Consider the following 16804-nt stretch of genomic DNA (forward strand, 5'->3'; position numbering starts at 1 on the left):
CTTCAGGTCTGACTTTACTTTCTTCCTGAACATGAACACGTGACCCTGTTATTGCTAGGCTTGGCTTAAGACTCAGGAGAGTGGATCTTTATGAATAGTCCCTAAAATGGAAGTGCTCAGGCTGTTACCATGGCTTCCTCCAGAATGATGATGTGAACCGGGAGTGTAAAAGGGCTATGGTGTCTGTATCTGAAAAGACAGTGGTGTGATTCAGTCTGAGTCTGAAGGCTTGAGAACCAGGGGAGCCTATGGTGTAAATCCCAGTCCAAGGGCCAGAGAAGAGATGTCCCAGCTCAATTAGTGAGATGGAAAAAAGTGGTGAATTCCTTCTTCCTCCAATTTCCTTCCTCCTCCAGGCCCTCAACAGACTGGATGGTGCCCACTCACATTGGGGAGGGCAGTCTACTTTGCCAAGTCCACTGATTCACATGCTAATCTCAGCCAGAAACACCTTCACAGACACACCTAGAAATAATGTTTAATCTGGGTACCCCATGGCCAGTCAACATATAAAATTAACTATCACAGAGCCCTTTGACATTGCTGATGGGAATGTACAATTATACAACTGCTGTGGAAGGTGATATTATTCCTCAAAAAAATTAAACAATTACCATATGGCCCAGCAATTCCACTTCTGGGTATACGTGCACAAGAATTGAAAGCAGGGAGTTACACAGATATTTGTACATTAATCTATGTATATTAATGTTAATGGCAGCATCATTTACAATAGCCAAAAGGTAGAAGCAACCCAGGTGTCCACTGACAGATGAATGGATAAACAAAATGTGGTATATACATACAACAGAACGCTATTCAGCTTATTTCTAAAAAGGAAGGAAATTCTGACACACGTAATAATGGATGAATCTTGAAAACATTATGCTAAGTGAAATACGCCAGTTACAAAAGGACAAATACTGAATGATTCCACTTATATGAGGTACCTGGAAGAGTCAAATTCATAGAGTCAGAAAGTAGAATGGTGCTTGCCAGGGCCTGGGGAGCGCAGGGGACAGGGAATTAATATTTAGTGGATATAGAGTTTCAGGTGGGGAAGATAAAGTTCCAGAGATGGATGGTGGTGATGGTTGCACAACAATGTAATTGTACTTAAAGCCACAGAACTGTACACTTAAAAATGGTTAACATGGTAAATTTTATGTTTTGTATGTTTTACCACAACAAAAAAGTATTTAGGACAGCCCTGGCATATGGTACATGTTTTATAAATGTTAGTTGCTATTATTTAAAAAGAATGAATGTTAAGTCATGAAACTGGGAAGGTAGGCAGGGACCTATTTTGTACAGAGGCTTGTACAGTTCAGGGATTTGGACTTTATCCTGAAGATAAAGATAGAGATTCATATAAGGGTTTTAACCAGGGAAATAATCTGATGAGATTTGTTTCAGCATAACAGCTGTGTGGAAGATGCCTTTTAATGGAGTCGAGACTGGAGATAAGAATTGAGAGACTATTAATATAATACAGAAATTCTAAGTATCTAAGCTTATCTGCTTAGGTGCTGCTCAGAGATGGCAAAGATGGAGAGACTATGATCTTATTTTTGGAAGACTGAATCGACAGAATCTGGCTTTTGTCTTAAAAAAAAAAAAAGGCTCTTGATCCTTAGGTATTTGCTGTGTGGAATCTGCTCTCCCCTCACCCATTTTAGTTGTTCTTTTGTGGACCTTTTTTGATGTGCAGTGATTTCACGACTGGATACACTGACATAACGTCAACATTAGGAAAAGGCAGAATTACAGGATTTGTTTTCTAATGATTTTTTGGTCAATACCAGAGCTTTAGAAGCTTTTCTGGCTTTGGAAGTATACTAGAATGATGTCTCTAGGCATCTGAAGATGTCAAATCCTTTCCTTTAATGGAAATATAAGCGTTATATAAATATGAATATTATAATAGTAATATAGGCAGTGGAGGAGAGCTTCGAAGACGCAGCCTTTCTGAGCAAAACCTGCATAGAAGTAGGAGGGATAAGCAACAAAAGAAAACCGGATGAATTCTTCTTCTGATTTCCATTTCAGGGAGTGGGGATTCATTTAATGGGGTGGGGATGGGGGGCTGTTAAACAGCTCTAGGTCTATATTCACAGACAAGATTATGCTATTCGTCAGCATCACTCTCCACTAGTATCTGTATATTCCTATGCACTTCATACTACTCAAAATTCTTTTCTTTAAAAAAGAACCTAATAAGGGCTTCCCTGGTGGCGCAGTGGTTGAGAGTCTGCCTGCCAATGCAGGGGACATGGGTTCGAGCCCTGGTCTGGGAAGATCCCACATGCCGCGGAGCAACTGGGCCCGTGAGCCACAATTACTGAGCCTACACGTCTGGAGCCTGTGCTCCGCAACAAGTGAGGCCGCGATAGTGAGAGGCCTGCGCACCGCGATGAAGAGTGGCCCCCGCTTGCCGCAACTGGAGAAAGCCCTCGCACAGAAACGAAGACCCAACACAGCCATAAATAAATAAATTAAAAAAAAAAAAAAAAAGAACCTAATAAAATCATCTACGTTAAGGCATAAAAGTCTGCTAGCATTGACCATGTTTGTTCTATCAGAAGTATTTTTATTTTTATTTTTTTAAATTAATTTATTTTATTATTTTTGGCTGCGTTGGGTCTTCGTCGCTGCGCGCGGGATTTCTCTGTTGCGGTGAGCGGGATTTCTCTGTTGCGGTGAGCGGGGGCTACTCTGTTGCGGTGTCTGGGCTTCTTATTGCGGTGGCTTCTCTTGTTGCGGAGCACAGGCTCTAGGCGCGTGGGCTTCAGTAGTTGTGGCTCACGGGCTCTAGAGCGCAGGCTCAGTACTTGTGGCGCACAGGCTTAGTTGCTCTGCAGCATGTGGGATCTTCCCAGACCAGGGCTCGAACCCGTGTCCCCTGCATTGGCAGGTGGATTCTTAACCACTGTGCCAGCAGGGAAGTCCAACCAGGAGTATTTTTATTTTAAATGAGGAAAAAAAACTTACTGAAGCGATGAATATCTAAATATACTTGTTGCTATTTGGTAGATACTCGGTAAAAATGATGATGATGATAATAGTAATGGTGATAGCAACTAATGTTATTTCTACCAATAGATAAATCCTGACCCATTTCCAACAATTATGGACCATGCTTTAGACCATTTGATGAAGTTTGATTTTTATAAGTACCTTAAAGTTGAGACATAAAATTAAAAAAAATACATATATATATTTGCTACTAAGATATTCTTATCTAATTTGTGCTTATCATTATGAAAAATGCTCTCAGCATTCAAAACTATTTTCAAAGAAAATTATTTTGCTTTTCCTGATTAAACATAATATTGTTGTTTTCTGGTTCTCAGATCCTCCTTTTATTTTATTTGATTTTTCTACTCTACCTGTAGGTGTCTCCCTAAGTTCAGGATTATTCTATTTCCCTGAAAATATTCGAAATGATGCCCATTCTGGCGACCCATAGGTGCTATAAACACTCTCAGAAAATTTCTTTAATAATCTACTTAGATGCACCTAATGTCATCCTTTGTGATTGTGATCTATGGTTGATAAAACAAAATGTTGATAATTGTTCATGAACTGTACTGCATTTGTGCTAAAATGAGCAGTTCATTAGCAGTGAAGCTAGAATATGACCTTGGATATGAGATTGTTATTGAATTCTATTCAGTAAATCCATCCCTAATTCACACTCATTTTAAGTTACTAATTCTTCATGGCGTGTTTCCTCCCTCTGCACGTGAACCTCTTATTGTTATACTGATCTTCTCTTTCCATTTACCATGAGATCAGAGAATGATATTAGGAATATTTATACACAACGCAATATACAGATTCCGTTAAAGTCCTTTAAAAAAGAGAAATGCAGAATTTAATAACTTCTTTCAGGATTACTTGAATATTCTTTTGATTCTGAGACCATGGACAAAATATCAATTCAGATAAATGCCATGAATTCATGTAATGTGTACTATTGGTTGACTCTCAGGTGTTAAATTCTAATATGCTATTACTTTTTATTTTTATTTTTTATTTTTGGCTGTGTTGGGTCTTCGTTGCTGCGCGCAGGCTTTCTCTAGTTTCGGCAAACAGGCTACTCTTCGTTGTGGTGTGCAGGCTTCTCATTGCGGTGGCTTCTCTTGTTGTGGAGCACGGTCTCTAGGTGCGCAGGCTTCAGTAGTTGTGACTCGCGGACTCTAGAGCGCAGGCTCAGTAGTTGTGGCGCACAGGCTTGGTTGCTCCGCGGCATGTGGGATCTTCCCAGAACAGGGCTCGAACCCGTGTCCCCTGCATTGGCAGCCGGATTCTTAACCACTGCGCCACCAGGGAAGCCCTAATATGCTATTACTTTTAGAAAATAAAGACATACAAGATTTTATTATGTTTTAGCAGAGCTCCACATGGCCAGTACGCATTACATATGTCTATAGAAAAGAGACATTTTCATGTTAAATTATTACCAAAATAGCCTAAAACTTGTAGTAGAGTAACATTGATGATATTCTCAGATTTTCTAGACTATCTTTACTTCAAACAGTCTGTCCTATTCTCTCCTTTAGTTTTCTCATTCTCGTTAGACCATATGGTCATCAGAGCAATGTTAGTGACAATTTTCTGTCAGACTAAATGGTTATCTGGACAATAAGTTTTGAAGGACACTAGGCAGATGGCTTTCTTTACCTCTAACATGTTCTTTGGTTTAAGGCATTAAGACCTCTAAAATTATTCTTCAGAATTGCAAATATATCTGATAAAAGCCTATTATTCAATTGAAAATTTAAATTTGATTCTAAAAGCACTGACTGAGAGGGCTGTTGCTAGTTCTGCATGGTTGTGCACTGCCCACCTCCAGGGAGAGCCATTTACTTTGTAGTCTTGCACTGTCACAGCCCTGCATACTTTGTGCTGCTGTTTTCCACCTTGAAGCGGGCATAACGGCAGAGCCCATGTCAAATGTTTGTCTTAAGGATTAAATGAGATAGTGCATGGAACCCACTTTGAACTGTGCAGCCTGCAGTGAAAGACCAATCAATGTTTTCTATAGTAATTGTTACACTTTATGCTAGCCTCACTTCTAGCCCTTGGAAATAAAAATAATGTATACATATGACATGGTTCCTCTCAAGGAGATGGTAGCCAGTTTGCAGGAGATGAACTCACAGGAAGATTGTGACTACATGATGTGAAGGAAGTCTCCACATGATGCTGTGAGAACACAAAATTTCTGACTCTCATCAAAGTCACTGCTCAGTTGGACAATAAATTTGTAGACCAAGAGAAGAAATAATCAACTAGTATGATTTCAAAGATGCCACCCCCAAATATACTTTCTCGCATGCTTAGTTGTGCTGGAAATTCCTTTAACAGTAGACCACATCTTTAATTCTAGTTAGGACTGAGAGTAAACTCTAAATAACTCTGGGAGAAGTGTTGACAATTCATATTAGATCTTTTTACGCACATACATTTTGATCTGGGAGAGAGTATAAAGGAGCTAAGAGAATAAAAAGGGTATTTGTGTGAGTAATAGAATGGGGGCAGGGGCAGAGAAGAAGGGAAAATTGAGGCACATTCTTGCGATGGGTTTTCCTGAACAATGGGAAATTGGCAACAAAGTTTTTTTTGGTTGTTTGTTCTTTAAATTACCTGTGTACGATTTACGCTCTCATCCACCCTACTATCCCACCATTCCCAATGAAAATATGGGTTTGCTGAGGCCAAATTTGGTTCAAGAACCAGGAGAGCCCAACATTTGTCTGATAGGACACTTCCGTAAAGAGAATGTCAACAAGAACTACGCGCTCCATAGAGAACCAAGGATGGAAAGAAAATAGTATGTATGCTAGAGAATGCTGCACGTACACCTCTTCTATACAGACATATTTCCTCTGTCAAACTATTTTCATTAAATAATTTGAGTATTTTTCACAGGTATGTATGTGTGTATTTGTGTGCATGCATGCATGTGTGTGCGTATGCATGCACAGGAAAACAATTTTTACTTCATATTTTTGCTGAGGGTCCACTTACTGGTACTGAAGATATGCGGGTGACGTGGAAGCAAACTATTGTGGGTATTGATGGGTATAATGCTTTCTATTTCTAAAATTTTTTTTTTTTTTATTCAATACACATTTATTGGGCAGCTTGGGTATGCCCGCAACCATTCCAGGGTCCCGGGGAAACGGAAAGTAATAAGAGACGAGAATCTAAGTCCCCTTGGCCTGTGTGCCCTGGGAGGGTAGGTCGGGGCTGTCTGGGTCCCCGCTGGGCCCCGAGGAGGGCGCAGGGCACACGATAGGGCTCAACAATCGGTCCCGGAAAAAACGCGAGAATTGATGTGCCACGCCCTCCAGGCGGAAACAGACCCAACATTGCCGAGGCGTCCCGGGGCTTCTGGGAACTCCACCTGCGGCCCGGGAGGCCTAAGAAGGGTCGGACCCGCGTGCCTAGCGCCCTCTCCGGGGCCCTCGCAGCTCAGAAGACCGACTGAGGTGAGTGAGCCGCGTTTCGGTCCAGGCCAGTAGCTCCAAAGCACCCTCCGTCCCCGCGCCTTCCACCCTTTTGGCTCCGAGGCCCTGTTTCTTCAAGATTCCACCCGCGAGGCCTCCCCTCTTCTCCATCCTCTACTCCTGCTACCTTTTGGAACCCTCGGCGCTCCCCCTGGACACGTCCTCCTGCCCGGTGACCGTCCTCCTCGTCAGGGCGCCCCCAGGGCGCACGGAGACCCCTCCCCAGCCTGGCCGGGCGCCGGGGATATGGTAGCGAATCCCTTTAGCTTTTCCCTCTAACCTGGAGCATCCCTTGATGTGCTGGTTCACGGCCCTTTCCAGATTTTTGGACAGCAATACTGTAGAAATGAATACCGCTTCCTCAAGACTCTTAGACAAGCAAAGCTTTTTATTAGAAGAGATAGAATGTGCACAACGGAGAAAGCAGAGGGGGAAAAAGGGCCAGCTCCCAGGGGCAAGTTGCTTTTATAACAAAAGGTAGGGTTTGTCTCATAATCACTGATAATTTCTTTGATCAGCAGCAGGGGGCTCCAGGGTGGCTGTCAGGAATGGGGAGTGCTTCTCTGAGAGCAAAGAAATGCAGGAGAATTTTCTGCAAGAAAGCACAGGAACGGATAAGGTGCAAATGTATAGTTGAGTTTTTTGTGTTATGGCAGCTAGGTATACTCGTCAGTGTAACAGAGATAAAGTTAATCTTTTAAGCCTGTTTTTTTCCCCTTCTGGGACTCAGGCCCCCAGGGCCTTTGTTCTTTAGCTTGCAAGGCCTGTTTTGCCCAAGGCGTTCCCTGGTCGTTTTCCAAAATGGCTGTGCTCTTGTCTTCCTGTCTCAGATGCAGTCAGGGGGCTCCAGCAGAGCCTGGGAAGGAAACCCTCAACCCCACCCCGGGGACTAGGGCTGGGGAGGGAGCGGTGCCAGTGTGTTGAGGTCACTGTCTGGGGGCCTCTAGTTCTAAGATTCTGATTCCAATATAAAAATACATTTCCTTTTTCTTCTTTTCATTCTGTTGATCAAGTGGCTTCTCTAGGCATGTGTTTTTAAAATTTATTTATTTTGAAGTATAGTTGATATACAGTGTACAATGTGTACAGCTGGTGTACAGTGTATATATATATATATTCTTTTTCAGATTTTTTCTGTTATAGGTTATTACAAGATATTGAATATCTGTGTTATATAGTAGGTCCTTGTTGTTTATTTGCTTTATATCGATATGTAGTACTGTGTGTATGTTAATCCCAAACTCCTAATTTATCCACCCCCCATCCCCTTTGGTAACCATAAGTTCGTTTTCTATGTCTTTGAGTCTATTTCTGTTTTGTAAATAAGTTCATTTGTATGATTTTTTTTAGATTCCACATATAAGTGATATCATTAGATATTTGTCTGACTTACTTCACTTAGTATGATAATCTCTAGGTTCATCCATGTTGCTGCAAATGGCATTATTTCATTCCTTTTTATGGCTGAGTAATATTCCATTGCATATACATATATATATCTCCTCTCTAGGTTTTTTTGGTTGTGCATCAGCTCAGCCTCTGTGAATCATATCCAGTTGTGGAAAGAGCATGGACTTGGGCATTAGATTGACCCAAGTTCTAGTTCAGCCTTTTTCCAGATGTTGGATTGTGGGCAACTTCATTTGCTTGTCCTGCTGAGCCTCAGTTTTCTGTCACCCTCCTTGAATGTTATGTATATGAATATATGTCTCAGACGGAGTAAACACTGAAGAATGTTAGTTTTACTTCCCTCAGGGAGAGAGAAAAATGTGTGGGTTATCCAAGAAGACAAATGACACAATTTTTCACTCAGTTAAGACTGGAAGGGAAAAAAAAATCAGATTTTCTGCTTTGACTACTAAAGATATCAGAGGACGCTAGTACATAGGATATGTTATTTATTTAGTCTGTTTCCAAGGTGTGGATTTGTGATATATAGAAATCTACAACAGCAAAGCCAAAGTAAGTTCTAAAAATGGATTTGATTTGAGTCACCTTGTCAGCTTAGAAACAATATTATGAATACAAGTGACAAAGTCCTAAGGAAAGGCAACAGCATGCCACTTTGCTGGCTTTCACAAAACTTAATTTTCCATGCAATCTCTAGTGCATTAAAAAATGAAATGTAACATCAGTGTTGAAGGGTGTCTCCAGATGGCCTTTTATTAGCTGCTGAGAAGGCTGCTATTATTCTCCATCAACTGTACACATCACAACAACAATTCTCACCTTTATATGCAATAAGCTATCACTGTTGCATGAGATACTAAATGACTCTTCGAGGACTGAAATATTTTTTGAAAGGCCATGTGCATGGCAGAGTTCACATGACCACAAATCTGAATTTGTTCTATTTACTTGAAGGCCAGACAGTGTTGGTTTGCAACCTTGGGAACTCAGTGGGTGAAATCTGAAATTGGCCTCCATACGCGGAGGGCAAAGAGAGAACGAGGAAAGAGGTAGATCACTCCAGATTGGTAGGTGGCAGTTTTAATAGGCAAGGGAACTTACATCTGAGTCTTGTCTTGGATGACTGCAAGATGAGTAGATCTCCACACCCATCCATCAGAATCTTAAAAGTTTATGTAGAGGCCTTGACTGGGTTCAGTCACGTATTCAGTCCAGATGGTCTCAACAAAACAGTGCTGTCTCAAGAATTGTCCTTGAAATGTCTCCGGCTATGGGGAAGGTGGGTGGGACGTACATTCCAAGGACAGGGAAGGTGGTGAGGCACCTCCGATTGCCTGGGTTCAGCTCTTGGGTCAGCTGGTGGTTATGTCCTCTTGATGACCTCCCCCAACAGACAATGCCAGTGAATACTTTCTGCTTGTTTTTTGTACTTTTAATAATTTCTGCTTTCTACCTCTCTTATGAGAGTTCCATTGAATGGAATAATCTCAGAAAAATTTTAAAGTGGAAAAGATAAATTATTATTTGAGACTTTATTCAACTGAGCACATCCCAACAGCTCAAGACTAGAAGTTCCTTTGTAAGGCCAGGTCAACTTAGTTTTTTAAAGAATACTGAGGGTAAGGAAAATGTTTAACTCCACTTTACATTAGTGTACAGAAAATTTTTGTCTACCTTCTGAGCTTCCTGCCGCTTTCCAGCACCTCTCCCTGTTTCTAATTGCATCATTTTCATAAGGATCTGCATAGAGCAAATTCATTCAAAGTTCCCTAGTGGTACAGATTGAAGGAAAAAAAAAAAAACCTAGAAAGATGTAGAAAAGTTAGGGCTAAATAATTGTGTTTTAGGCGAAATTTTGGATGGAACCTAGGTTTTGACAGTGTGTTGATTTACATGGTTATTAAGGATATGAGAGCCAGGTCATGATAAGCCCTTGATCTGAATAGGAGAAATTAAGGGTCACCAGGAACAAAGTGTCTAGTGAAATGGAGGCCAAGGACTCTTGTGACCAGCTCGTTACCGTCCTCCAAGGGGTCTACACGAACCATGGGATGTGGCTCTCTCCACTCACACTCTCACCAGCAGCATGTAGGGCATTAAGAATATGGCACCCTGGCCTACATCCATCCTGGCTGGTTGATGTTCACGTCAAATGATCTGGGAACCAAAAATAGTTGCGTAGGAAGAAAATAAACTCTCATTAACAATGAACATCACATGTGAAGGGAGAAGAGAGCCGAATAAAAGACTGTGGTGTCCTACTCTCTAAAATCTGCCTACATTCTTTTTTCTTCCCTCAACTATTCATGAGATACTGAGTTCCATGTTTCTATCAGAGCATTTACTAATTGGTGCTACATTAGACTCTGCTCTTAGAGCACAGAGCCTAAGTCTAATTCACATTGATTTTCTCCACAGTCTAAACTTTGCACCAACAGTAAGTGCCCAATAAATACTGTAGAATTAAACTTCTCAGTAGGGCTTGCATTCATGACCCCTGTCTTAGATTTACCTATTCACTGGGTATTCATTTTTTCTTGTCTGCTCGTTTCCTCTTCTCCTAGACTATTGGCTGATTTTTGGTGGCGATCTGCCTACCTGGTTCCAATTCCAGTTGATCCCTGTGATTTCTAAGTTTGTATACTACTAGACTTACAAGGTTGAGGAAACTTAATTTGTACTATATTACTAGCCTTTTTCCATACTGAGATTCAATTCCCTCCTTAAAAATATGGAAAGGGTTATTTAATCTATTTTGCAGGGTAATGTGAAGATTAAGTGAGATAATTTATTCAAAAGGACTTTGTGAACTGTCAATCACCATGCAAAATGATGTTATTATTAATAGTTAATTGTAAGCTCTTTGAGAGTAAAATGTACCTTGTACCGTGGCGGATTGTGTTGACTGCCGAAGCATCCTACATGCCCCTTTGTGTTTCCTTGCTGGCAGAATCCTCCTCCTGCCGTAGAGGCTGAAGATGCCTAAATACTCTCTTTGCTGCATCTCCGGCAGCTAGGACTTGGGCAGGGGACCCAATTCTAGCCAATAAGACCTAAATGAAAAGCAGCTCTGTGGTTTCTGGGAAATGTTTAACTCTCTGATTTGAAAAATGCATGAAAATAAAATATCCTGTTTTCTGCCTCGCTGTGGTTGTCTGGAACTCTGATGGTGGTCATGCCACTCCAAGGAGAAGAGGCAAAAGTGAGAGTCAGTAATTTAAGAGTGGCAGAGTGGAAAGCTGTATGGAACATGGGTCTCTGATTCTATTGAGCGACTACTGATAAATGGAATATTTATAAATGGAGTATTTCCTGCCATATCAATAAACAAAGGATGTCGCAGTCACCCATGATTGCAGCCCTCCAACATGAGCTGGTGAGCCCTGAGGAAACTCAGGATGTGAAAACACAGGCTACTGGCCCCAGATAGCTGAGGTGCATATCACAGGAATGATTTCAGTGAGCCCAGACTCTTGCATCTTCCCATACATAGAAAAGCGCTAAATTCCTTAACTTGAGATGTCTGGTTTTCTTTATTTAACAATAATCTTTTGACTTCCCAATTACCTGCTCTTTGTTGAAAAACCTCCTGTGTAACCTGGCTCCTCCCCTCGCCTCCTCAAAGGAGCAGTTTCTCAGAGTTATCTGAAATAACTGTCTCCCGGGCTGCAGTCCTCATTTAGTCCCAGATAAAACTTAACTCGCAACTCTCACATTGTGCATACATTTTTTTTAAGTCAACACTACACAGACCCTGGAACTGCCTGGCCTCCAGCATTTTTGTTATGGGGGAAAATAACTGTTCTTACCAGTTAAACCCGTTTTAGCTGCGTATTCAGTTGCTTGCACTGAACGCATTCTAGCTAATATATATTTCTAATATATCCTTCACAATGTCAAGACCAAGTTTATATTCTTTTTTCAAAACACTTTTTTTATTGAGGTGTAATTGGTGTAGAATATTATATAAATTTCAGGTGTACAACATAGTGATTCACAGTTTTTAAAGGTTATACTCCATTTGTAGCTATTATAAAATATTGGCTGTATTCCCTGTGCTGTATAATATATCCTTGGTGGCTTATTTTATACACTGTAGTTTGTACCTCTGAATCCTCTATCCCTATCTTGCCCCTCCAGGTCCCCCCTGGTAACCACTAGTTTGTTGTCTATATCTGTGTAAGTTTAGGTTCTTAAATACTCCCTGTTTGATTATAATTATTTTTCTCTTCATCACATGTTTGTGTAAAATGGGTACTCATGGTCCCAGGCTCCTTGCAAAGGCAAAGAAATTGCACCCTAGGAAAACAAAGACAGATTGTTCAGATTATACGACATTGTCCACAGGCCCAAGGCCTGAAATAAACTTGACTTAAATTGAAAGCACACAGGCTGTAGGCAAGATACAAAGATTCACTGGAAATGGAGACCATGATTGAGGACAGTGCTTCCAGCTGACTCTGCAGACTGGAAATGCAAAGCTTCACAGCCTCTTGCTTAAACAGCCCCACACTTGCTTCATTGTGGTGAGTGCTGTTTCTTCTCCACTTCTTCCTACTCCTCTTTCTCATTCCTGGCGTGAAATTTGTGTGATTTAATGGGCCCTATAACAGTTTAAATTCAGAAAGACTGGTCACAGATATGCTCAGAAACACTCAAAATCGTGTGTATGCTTTCTAAGGGAACGGCCCTTAGAAAATCCCAAGGCTATCATTGAAAATCTGTATCATCTAAAATAATCCATCTAACATTGTTTGACAGGCTATGACCATAATATAAATGGTGTCGGACGCATTTTACCAGTTGGATAGTCTTCATTGTTAAAGCTTTGCTTTCTAATTCTATCCTAGCCAGCCATTAACTCTCGGCATGAAGAGAAAATATTGCTTGAAAGACTGACAAATGCCCTCATCAAGTGATTGTGTTGGGCTGGTTATGTTGTCGGCAAGAGAACCGACTGGTCATTAGTGGCTACAACAGTTTTATGACCCATTAGTTTGCTTGGTAGTGGAGTGATGACCATAACGACTGACCACAATGAGGCTGTGTTTTCCACCACAGCTGGAGCCTGTGGAGCCTCCTTTTAGATGTCAGGACACAGCTCCTAACATTGAGACTTCCCCAGAGTGACAGATGGAATTTCAGTCATCCAAGGGCCCAGTCTTCGTTCTCTCATAAGTGATATTGCTGCCAAATTCAGCGGTTTTATCGGCTGCTGTGGAGACTCTTAATGATCAAAGCCAGTCATACTGTTCAATTAGGCAGAAAGAGGACACAGATGTGAGCAGAAAGGCACAAAACCAGGGAACACAAATGAGAGTGAGAAAATTCAAATCAGTGATGGAAACCCTGTCTGGAAAAACTCGCTGAGTCTAAAAGTGTCCACAACAGAGAAGTCTCCAGTGCCCAGGGCTAGGTGGTGAGAGAGCTCTTAAGAATGCCCACCCAGGGTGAACTTGGATTTGGATAATGGCAAGACTGACACCAAGGAGGATTATTGGCAGTGGGTCTCCAGCAGCATTAGCCTCTTAGGCACCTCTGGTCATTTTAGCTCATCTGCAACAGGTGAAGAGAACAACAGGTTGACAGCTGCCTCAATTGGAAGAAGTGCAGTATCAGAAATGGCCAGGAGAGGTCAGCATTCAGGAAGCTATGGGAGGACTTGGCTGTTTGGGGAAGCTGTGAGAGCCACAAGCAATCCAAAAGTGATGGGAATCTCCGACACAGAAAGGAAAGGTGTGGCTTTCTCAGGGACTTGAGCACGCAATAGGTTTTTGGTGAGTATAGCATGATAGGATTGCATGGGCCCAATCTTTTCAAGGCCCAAGACTAGAGCTATTTATTGTCTTTATAATTGCCTGTCTCCTGCTATTTCTCCTCAAATACACAATATACTCTTTTCTTTCCTTATCTTTCTGTTATTAATGCTTAGCACTTTTTGTAATATTTATGTCTGTCTAATACATGTACACACATATATAAGACAGGCAAACACACATATGTCTGCATATCACATAATTGGATTTGTTTCTGACAGTATTTATCCTAAAATTTGCAACTAATATCGTCATGTCATTAAATACTTTTGAAAGCATAACTGTTAATGACTGTTTCCTGTTCCATTGACTGCATATAAGTAATTCATGTAACTATTTCTTTATTGTTGAGTTTTTAATGTTGTTTAGTGTGGGGGTCTACTTAAACTCAATGCCATCCTCCTTAGGGAGAGGCCAGCTAACATGCTTTTTGTGCTTTGAGGACAGAAAATTAAGGAAGCAGCTTATTATAGTAGAAATTGCTCGGGATTTAGACTCAGCAGATCTAGATTTCCATCTGAGGTCTACCCTCTCTTAGACAATCATGTAACCTCTTTTAACTTTAGTTTTCTCACCTATAAAAATAGGATTAATCATATGTGCTTTATGAGGTTATTATTATTAAGTTAGAATGTTTTTGTGAAAATGAGTTAAACATTGGGAAAACAATGGCACTTAGGGCTAAAAATATGTATATATTTTAGGAATTATAAGGGCTTTTCCTTTCTAAGCGAAATCTTTAGGAGAGGAGGAAAATTAAGCAGCAGTAATACCCGTACCAGTCAGGGTTCTTGGTTACAAAAAAATAGAAACCAATTCTGGCTAAATGGAATTTATTGAAAGGGTAATACACAGATCTCTGAATTTAAGGGAGGGCCGAAGAAATAGACTAAGAAAGCGGACCAAAATTTGAAGTCATGTCACAACCAAAATTTCATCTTGCAGATAGGAGCATCCCTTTCTATATTATCACTGGACTGGCCTCCAGGAAGTCAGTCCCTGTTGTCAGAAGCATCTTCATCCTTAGATGCTCTGCTAGTGCTTAACTCTTAACTTCACCACAGCTGCTCTGAGTAAACACATTCTTTTTTAAAGTTTTTTTAGACAAATGAAAACATGTTTTATTTACAAGAAAAAAAGTCTGTACACTGTGTACACATAAAAATATACAAAACCAAATTAGAAAATATCAAAGTGTTAAAATGTGTACAGACACTTTTAAAAGGTGACTCCTGGAAAACCTCAAGGCTTAATTCATTTGAAGAGTACACATTTCAATTTTAAAAATTATCATACAAAAAAATTCCCAAAGCTGTTAAAAAAGTTCACTGGTTTCCACCGGAAAAACTTCATAAGGATTTTATCTAGAGTAAAACAGGATGTGTGGTATCATAAATGTTAGGTTTTAACACATTTGTTCTTTAATCGCTTTCAACGTTTCTATAGTTTTTATAGTGTATGTTCTATCCCTCTTCTGTTAAATTTATTAAGAATTTGATCTTTAGGATGCTATTTTAAACGAATTTTTCAAAATTTTATTTTCGGATAGCTCACTGGTAACGTATAGAAACACAGTTGGTTTCTGTATATTGATCTTGTACCTTGAAAATTTGCTGAATGCATTTTATTCAGTTAGCTTTTTAGTGGATTCTTTAGGATTTTCTATATGCAATATCATGTTATCTGAAAATGGAATAGTTTTACTTGTTTCTTTCCAATCTAGTTGCCTTTTATTTCATTTTCTTGCCTAATTACCATGGCTAGAACCTCAGTACGATGTTGAATAGAAGTGGCAAGAGTGCATATCCTCATCTTGTTCCTGATCCTTAGGGAAAAAGCATTAAGTCTTTCACTATTACGTATGATATTAGGTCAGTTTTTCCATGATGCCATTTATCAGCTTGAGAAAGTTTCCTTCTATTCCTACTTTGTTGAGTTTTTTGGTTTTTGTTTTTGATTTTTTATCATGAAGTGGTATTGGATTTTGTGAAATGCTTTTATTTTGCACCTGTTGGGATGATCATGTGGCTTTTGTCCTTTATTCTACTGATATGGTGTATTACATTGGTTGATTTTCAGACGTTAGACTACTTGGTCATGTTGTACAATTCTTATATATTATAAATTCTGTTTTCTAGTGTTTTATTGAGGTCTTAATTTTCTCTGAAATTTTTTGTATTATTTTCTCAAGGTTCAAAAATTCAGTTGGGACATCTGCTGGCTAATGTTATGTCTGACAGCCATGCCCCAACTGCCAGAGGGCTGGGAAAGACACTTTTTTTCCTTTTCTTCTTAGGTAGTAAGAGATGGAACCCCACCTCTACTCCCTCAAACAGAAAAAATGTTTGCATACTAGACATCCCAAAATGACAAATATTCATTTTAACATTCCATACAAACAGCCACATTTTGGAAGTCATTATTTTGTGTTGTGTATTCATATTCATATTTATAAGCATATACAGAATTATACCGTGAAAGGGGCAAGTTTTTTTGATTTCATAAGGTGAACTGAATCACACCCTGTTTTGCATTTTCACTTTGATGTGCAGCCTCTTTGGTGCCTCTGGGGTAACAATTTAGGCAGAGGAGTGGTTTACTACCTAAATTACAGGATGCCAGTGTTAGTGCTGAGGGTGACTTTTGGTGGCATGAATATATTTCAAGTGCTAAAGAGTTTCTCTTTCTACTTTTCAAAGCCATTGCCTGCTGCTGGTTGAGGATAGTAACAGTCCATCTCAGAAAAGTCAGAGGTCCCCTTTTATCCTCACTGAGTTCCAGACTTCTGTATTAATTCTTCCTTTTTACAGCACCCTTCCACTCTCAACACACATACCCACCGTGGACTGGGAAAGCGAGTGTGGAGATCCTCCCCAGCCCCAGGGTGGGATTTGGAAGGTGAGTCAGAGGGAGGTACAAATTTAAGCTCTTCTAGCACAGGGAGGTATTCAGTGCATGCTTGTGAATGGATTACCTTAAGCTCCATGATTTAGCACAGTGAAGCCTTCCCAGAACACTAGGGAGAGAGCTGGACATCTCATATTGTGCTGATCAGAATTC

The sequence above is a fragment of the Eubalaena glacialis genome, chromosome 7, assembly GCF_028564815.1.
Source record: "Eubalaena glacialis isolate mEubGla1 chromosome 7, mEubGla1.1.hap2.+ XY, whole genome shotgun sequence".
Classification (NCBI taxonomy): domain Eukaryota; kingdom Metazoa; phylum Chordata; class Mammalia; order Artiodactyla; family Balaenidae; genus Eubalaena; species Eubalaena glacialis.